Source organism: Echinops telfairi, unplaced genomic scaffold (assembly GCF_000313985.2).
Source record: "Echinops telfairi isolate 266 unplaced genomic scaffold, ASM31398v2 ScPeMD7_443;HRSCAF=831, whole genome shotgun sequence".
In the NCBI taxonomy this organism is placed as follows: domain Eukaryota; kingdom Metazoa; phylum Chordata; class Mammalia; order Afrosoricida; family Tenrecidae; genus Echinops; species Echinops telfairi.
In genome coordinates this window covers 77,065,184-77,072,204 of record NW_022104341.1, presented here as the reverse complement: position 1 = coordinate 77,072,204, position 7,021 = coordinate 77,065,184, and the positions used below count along the sequence as shown (strand labels likewise).

Here is a 7,021-nt window from a genome sequence, read left to right as displayed (position 1 = left end):
GTATGGATTGTGATAAGAGTTGTATGAGCCCCTAATAAAATGATTAAAAAAAAAAAAAAGCCTGTTCCTATTTTTTAAATGTTAACACAAGATGGCGCCAAAAAGTCAAACTTGCCTCTGAAAAACATGAGACCTTCATCCTAAAATGTAGAAACGATAAAGAAATCAAGCCTATCAAGAATAAACAAAATGTACAATATAGCATCTGATTTTCTGTGAGCACACTTCTCAAAATTGGACTTCTACCCTCTTTGTCCAATAACATTATTTGGGATATAAAAAATATTTTATTGTTCTTATTTTCAACATGTTAAGTTACCCGTTCCTACAAATATATCTTTTGTAAGAAATGAAAGTTGCTATTTTGAGAAAAATAGGTTTAAGATGTTACATGAAAGAAGCATTCTGGATTTTTAATGTTGGAAAGGGCCCAACCAAGAGGACATTAAAAATCACTCTTGTTTTGCTTAGGGGAGACATTGAGTTTATTTTCATGGTGGTGAACCAGTTGGAGAGGGATATCAATAATGGTTGCACAACACGAAGAGTATAATCAATGGCACTGAATCATACATGTAAAAGTTGTTAAATGGGAGGCTGTTTTGTTGTGTATATTTTTGCCACAATTGAAAAAAAATACACGAATAACTAGGAATACAAGGAAGAAAATGTTTGAAAATTGACTGTGGCAGTTTTCGCACAAATCTCTTGATATGACTAAACTTAAATCATATGATATGTGGATGAAGTGGTAATAAAACTGTATAAAAAAGTTAGGGGAAAACAATCCACTTGGATATGATTTACCCAAGGACAAGAATTAGTTTAATAACAAAAAGAACACTGTTCTTGAGTCTTAATCCATTGGCTTTCTCTATATATCATTTTGAGTTTACATATACTTCTCAATTTATATTTCAAAAGATCATTTACAAAACACCTAATAATTCTCAACAGAATCCTAACTTTAAATCTGTAAAGAAACAACGTTTTTGTTTTGTTGGGGAAGCGGGGTACGTTCTGAAAAATAAAGAACTCCAAGATTTCTATTCATTTTACAGTGTGTCATTGGGTACAATTGAATTTAATTTATACCCAACAATGCACAAACTATCTTTTACTAATCCTTATCAGCAGTCTGTATGTAGAAGGTGGATGCTTATGTCTATGAGATTAAAAGACAAATGTTTTTCCTCTAAAATAATAATGATCCCTTAGCATTGGAAGGAATCTAAAAATAGTTACTAAGAGAGGAGTAGCCTTTTACTCTTGCAAAATCATTTATCTGCACTTGCCAATTCAGTGTTCTTCATATGCACTATTCCATATTGATTACATCCACCCTGCTCCAAACATCACCAATAATCACTGTCAAATTTCCCATGATGACAGACAGCAACTCACTGCTTCCTAATCCATGATTCTCCTGTTCTCCTCCTTCCCACCCCTGGTCACCACTAATAAATGGCCTCTATTTTCCTACTACTGATATCTCACATAATTGAGATCATACAATATCTGTTCTTTTGTAACTTAATATGCTTGGTATAACGTTTTCAGTATTTATCCATGTAGTGAGTGGCATGTATCAGAACTGTTGCTCTTCTTAACTGCATAATACCCCATTGAATGTTACATACCACATCTGATTATTCATTCATCTGTTGAGATGCATACAGGTTGTTTCCATTTTTGGCTATTGTGAGTAGTGCTGCAATAAATATTGGTAAATATATGTAAATTTTACACCATGTTCCATGTCTCTCGGGTATATATTTAGGAGAGGCACTTCAGAGCACAGTTAAAGCAAGCACTGGATCATTAACTGCAAGAGTGGTTATAAAAATACACAAGCTGCCCCACAGGAGCAGTTTGCTCCTGTGACTGTTTACAAATCCTCAGAAACCCTGTGCAGGGTCACTATAAGTTGGAATGGACTCAATAGTGGGGAGTTTGGGTGATAATTCAGTCTCAGGATGAAGCTGTTCAAACCCAGCTGCTCTCTAAGAGAAAGATTAGGCTGTCTGATCCTAGAAAGATTTATATTCTCAGAAGCCCTATACAGAGCTGTTCAGTCAGAATTGACTTAATGGCTAAGGGAGTGGTTTTGTTTTCTTCATAGTTCTATATTTACCCCTTTAAAAAATGGCCACTCTTTTCCACAGTGGCTGTACTGTGTCACCTTGCATTACCACCAGGAATGGATATTGTTTGTTTTGGGGTGCTGTCAAGTCACTTCCAACTAATAATGGCACAGAAGGAAGAGGGAGAAGACGACAACACTGCTCGGTCCTCCACCATCCTAACAATTACCTGTGGCCCCATTGTTACAGCCACTGCATCCATCCAGTTCATGGAGGGTCTTCTTCTTTTATAATGACCTTCTCTACCAAGCATGATGCCCTTATTCAGGGACTGCTCTCTCATGATAAAGTACCCAATCCTATAGAACATTCTGGCTACATTTATTCCAATACTTGTTGGTTCTTCTGGTAGTTCATGGTATTTTTAATATTTTCCATCAGCACTAGAGTTCAAATACATCAATTCTCCCTTGTCCTTCCTTATTTAATGTCTACTTTTAAGTGCATACGAGGAAATTGAAAATATCCTAACTTAGGATCGGGGTCAAAGAGACATCCTTGCTGTTAAACATTCTAAAGTGGTCTTATTTAGCAGATTTGCACAATCCAATACAGCCTTTTATTTCTTGGCTTCTGTTTCTTGACTGCTGTTTCCATGAGTATTGATTATGGATTCAAGCAAAAGGAAATCCTTGGCAATGTCCATGTTTTCTCCATTTAACATGATGTTACCTATTTGTCCAGTTGTGAGGATTTTCATTTCCTTTACAGTCAGTTGTAATCTAAACCAAAGATTGCAATCTCTTATTTCAATCAGCAATTGTTTCAAGTCCTCCACAATTTCAGCAAGGTGTGTGATCTGCACATCGACTATTATTAAGAAGTCTTCCTCCAATATGATGCTGCATTCTTCTTTATATATTCCAGCTTCTCTCTCCATGTTCTCTTCAAGGGACTGCATGTTAGTCCATGTATTAAGTCCACATGAGCCCAATGAAGTGTTCTGGAATTCTCCTTCTTGTCAAGGCTAACCATAGCTTTTAAGGCTTACCTACGGAGTCAAATACTTTTGCATATTTGCATAATCAATAAAACACAGGTTAACATCTTCCTGGTATTTTCTGCTTTCAACCTAAACCCATCTGATGTCAGCATTGATATCCATCCCTCCTGCTATGCAAGTCCTCTTCTGAATCTGGCTTACATTTCTGAGAGTTCCCTGTCAATGTACAGCTTTAACTTTTTAAAAAAAATTATCTTGGGTAAAACTTTACCTGCATGTAGTATATATGATATTGTTCAATAATTTCCACATTAGGTTGGGTCACCTTTGGAATGGGTAAAAATATTGCTCTCATCTGTTTGCCAGGTAGCTGTCTACCAATTTTATTGATATAGATGAGTAACTTTCAGTGGTTCATCTGCTTTTTCAAATTATTTCAATTGGCACCAATTCCTGGTGCCTTGTTTGGGCTAATGCATTCAGTACAGCTTAGACTTCTTAATATAGGACCATTGATTCTCATCATATGCTACCTCTTGAAATGGATGTATATAAACCAGTACAGTGACCTTTTGTCATCTTTTTTTGATGCTCCCTGAATCAGTGAATATTTTATTCATAAAATCATTTATTATTGAACCCAATTTAAAAATCACAATAGAAAGTAACTTGCATACAAAAAAATTAATAGCCTTAGGATTTACGCATATTTGTGACGGTTGAGTGTTCTGGGGAAGCAAAAAGGAGGGAGGTGTAGACAAGATGGATTGACGCAGTGCCTGCAAGAATGAGCTCAAACATAAGAATAATTGTGGGGATAGTGCAGGACCAGGCTATGCATGGAGTCACTATGAGTCAGAATCAACTTGATGGCACTTAACCAAAAAGTATGAATATGTGTATATGTTATTCCATTTATCTTGATGTTACCCAGTTGTGAAGAATTTTGTTTTCCTTATAATATTTATAATTCATACTGAAAGCTGTAATCGCTTATCTTCATAAGCAAGTGCTTCAAGTCTTCCTCACTTTCGGCCCACAGGGTAGTGTCATCTGCTTATCACAGGCTGTTAGTAAGTCTTCCTCCTCCAATCCTTATGCCACATTCTTCTTCACAGAATCTAGCTTCTCTGATTATTTTCTCAGGATACAGATCGAATAAATATAGTGAGAAGACACACTGATGCACAAATTTCCGGATTTTAAAGCATGCAGTATTCCCTTGTTCTATTTGCACAACTGCCTCTTGATCTATGTACAGGTTCCTCATGAGCACAATGAAGTGTTCTAGAATTCTCATCCTTCTCAACACTATCCAATGTATTATGACTGACACCATACAATGCTTTTGCATAGTCAATAAATCACAGGTGAACATCTTCCTCCTATTCCCTGCTTTAAGCCAAAATTCAGTCTAAACCTCTGACAGTTGCCTCTCAATGTACCGCTGCAACTGTAATGGGCTAATTTTTGGCACAATTTTTCTTGCATGTCTTATTAATTATATTGTTCTGTAATCTGAGTATTCTGCAGGGTCACCTTTCTTTGGAATGGGTATAATAAATACAGAGCTCTTCTAGTCAGTTGGCCAGGTAGCAATCTTCCAAATTCCCTGGAATAGACCAGTGAATGCTTCCAGTAGTTCATAAGCTTGTTGAAACATTTTAATTCTTACTTCATCAATTCCTGGAGCCTTGTTTTTGGCCAAAGCTTTCAGTGCAGTTTAAACTTTCTTCCTTCAGTACCACTGGTTTTTTATTATATACCACCACTTAAAATGGATCACTATTGACTATTTTTTGTACAGTAACTCTGTGTATTCTTTCCTCCATCTTTTGCTGCTTCCTCACGTATTCAATATTTTTCCCATAGTATCTTTGAAGATTGCAACTCAGCGTTTGAATCTTTCCTTTACTTCTTTCAGTTTAAGATATACTGAGCAAGTTCTTCTTTGGGCGAGGGGTATAACTCTAGGTCATTGCAGGTTTCATTATAATATTTTATTTTGTCTTCTCAGGATTCCCTTTGAAATTTTCTGTCCGGTCCTTTGAGTTTATTATATCTTCCATTTGCCTAAGCTACTCCACCATTAAGACCAAGTTTGTGTATGTGTATATGTATGTGTAATGGAGCTCCAGTGCCACAGTGTCAAGCTACCATCCTCAAAGTCAGCAATTTGAAACCAGCAATTGCTCAAGAGCAAAAGGTTTTTTCCTCCTATAAGGAGTTAATTAATAATCTCAGAAACCCACAGGATAGTTCTGCTGCCCCATAGGGTTGTTACAAGTTAGAACTGACTTGAGAGTGAGTGAGTGAGTGAGTGAGTGAGTAATCGAGTGAGTGATACATTTATAAATTCATCTCAAGAAAATAGCTCACAGCTATACCTTGGGGCATCTCCTTTTTCATGAGGTTGCGGAAGTTGACTAAACAAGAAGCAGAAAGACAAAGCAGGAAGCCCACAGGTTGAGGGATTCAGAAGCAGATTAAACCAAGGTTAGCAGGTCAGGTTTGTGCTGGAGAGTATAATACACCTACGGTCTGTAGATCAGATAGGTCAGATGGCTCCTAGGGTCAGCAGGCAATATGGTGGGCTGTTGGCTCAAGTTCAAAGAACTGGAGGTTGTCAGCCAGATAGCTAAACCAGCAAGAAGCAAATATGCGCTCCAGAGTATATTTATATAGAAAATAGACCATAGCCCTGAGGAAACTTCATCAAGGTTGTGATCTGAGTAAGGGGCTGTACTCCACTCCAATCCTCCCACAGTGGCTTAGCTGCTCATGGTAGACCCCATCATGGAGTTGATTACCTCATGTTATGTCATGGGGAACTCACTAAGCCAAACCACAGAGAATCCTGACCCAGCCAAGTTGACACAAAACCTACCTATCACAACATTTGTAGAAAAGGAGTTGTTAATTAAAACATTTACCTCCCATCTAACTGGCAATGTTCTGTTATTTTAATGTCACAAATAGTTAACAAGGGAATAAATTCCTGTATGATTGATGACAGTATGAAAATTTTCCTGTATGATAATTTCACAGAATATACATAAAATCTTGAAAATATACATGCACTTTGGCTCAGAATTACATAATCGGCATCTGTATTTAGGAAAATAATCAATGATGTTCGAAGGGGTTATTATTATTATTATTATTCAAAACTGAGGTAAACTCATGATAACCAACCACAGGATATTGGCTCAATAACTCATGGTACAGTTGTCTACAGATGGACTTTGGGTTCTCACTCCACACTCCCCCACATTCACAATGAAATGATTTTTTTGTTTGATGCCTGATACCTCATCCCTTCCACACCTCGTGATCACACAGGCTGGTGTGCTTCTTCCATGAGGGCTTTGTTGCTTCTCAGCTAGATGGCCGCTTGTTTACCTTCAAGCCTTTAAGATCCCACTTTCTTCACCACATTTGCTTATGCACCCGCTTTGTTTTCAGCGACCACGTTGGGAAGGTGAGCATCATGGAATCCCAGTTTAATACAACAAAGTATTCTTGCATTTAGGGAGTACTTGAGTGGAGGCCCAATGTCCATCTGCTACCTTCATACTAAACCTATAAATATATGCACATAGATCTATTTCCCCAACCTCATATAGTTACATAAGTATATGCCTTTATTTAGACCTCTATAAATGCCCTTTGCCTCCCAGCTCTTTCCTCTATTACCTTTTACTTTCCTTTTGTCCCACTAACATGCTCAGCCTTCATTTGGGTTACAGTAATTCCTCTCGGTTACATTACTCTTGATCATGCTCTACCAGGCCTCCTATACCCTCCTCACCACTGATTTGGATCACTTGTTGTTCCCTTGTCCCTGGTTTGTTAACACCACTCCCATGCCCACCATGCAAGGCCATGATTGGAAAATTGGTGACAAGGAGTTGTGGGGAAGAGGTATGTGCAT

At 37.6% G+C, this 7,021-nt stretch overlaps 1 protein-coding gene across 1 annotated transcript in view; it reads right to left on the bottom strand.

Moving 5' to 3' along the window:
• Nucleotides 1-7,021, bottom strand: part of FAF1 (Fas associated factor 1) — a 525,932-nt gene that overhangs the window by 352,796 nt on the left and 166,115 nt on the right. The window lies entirely within an intron of this gene.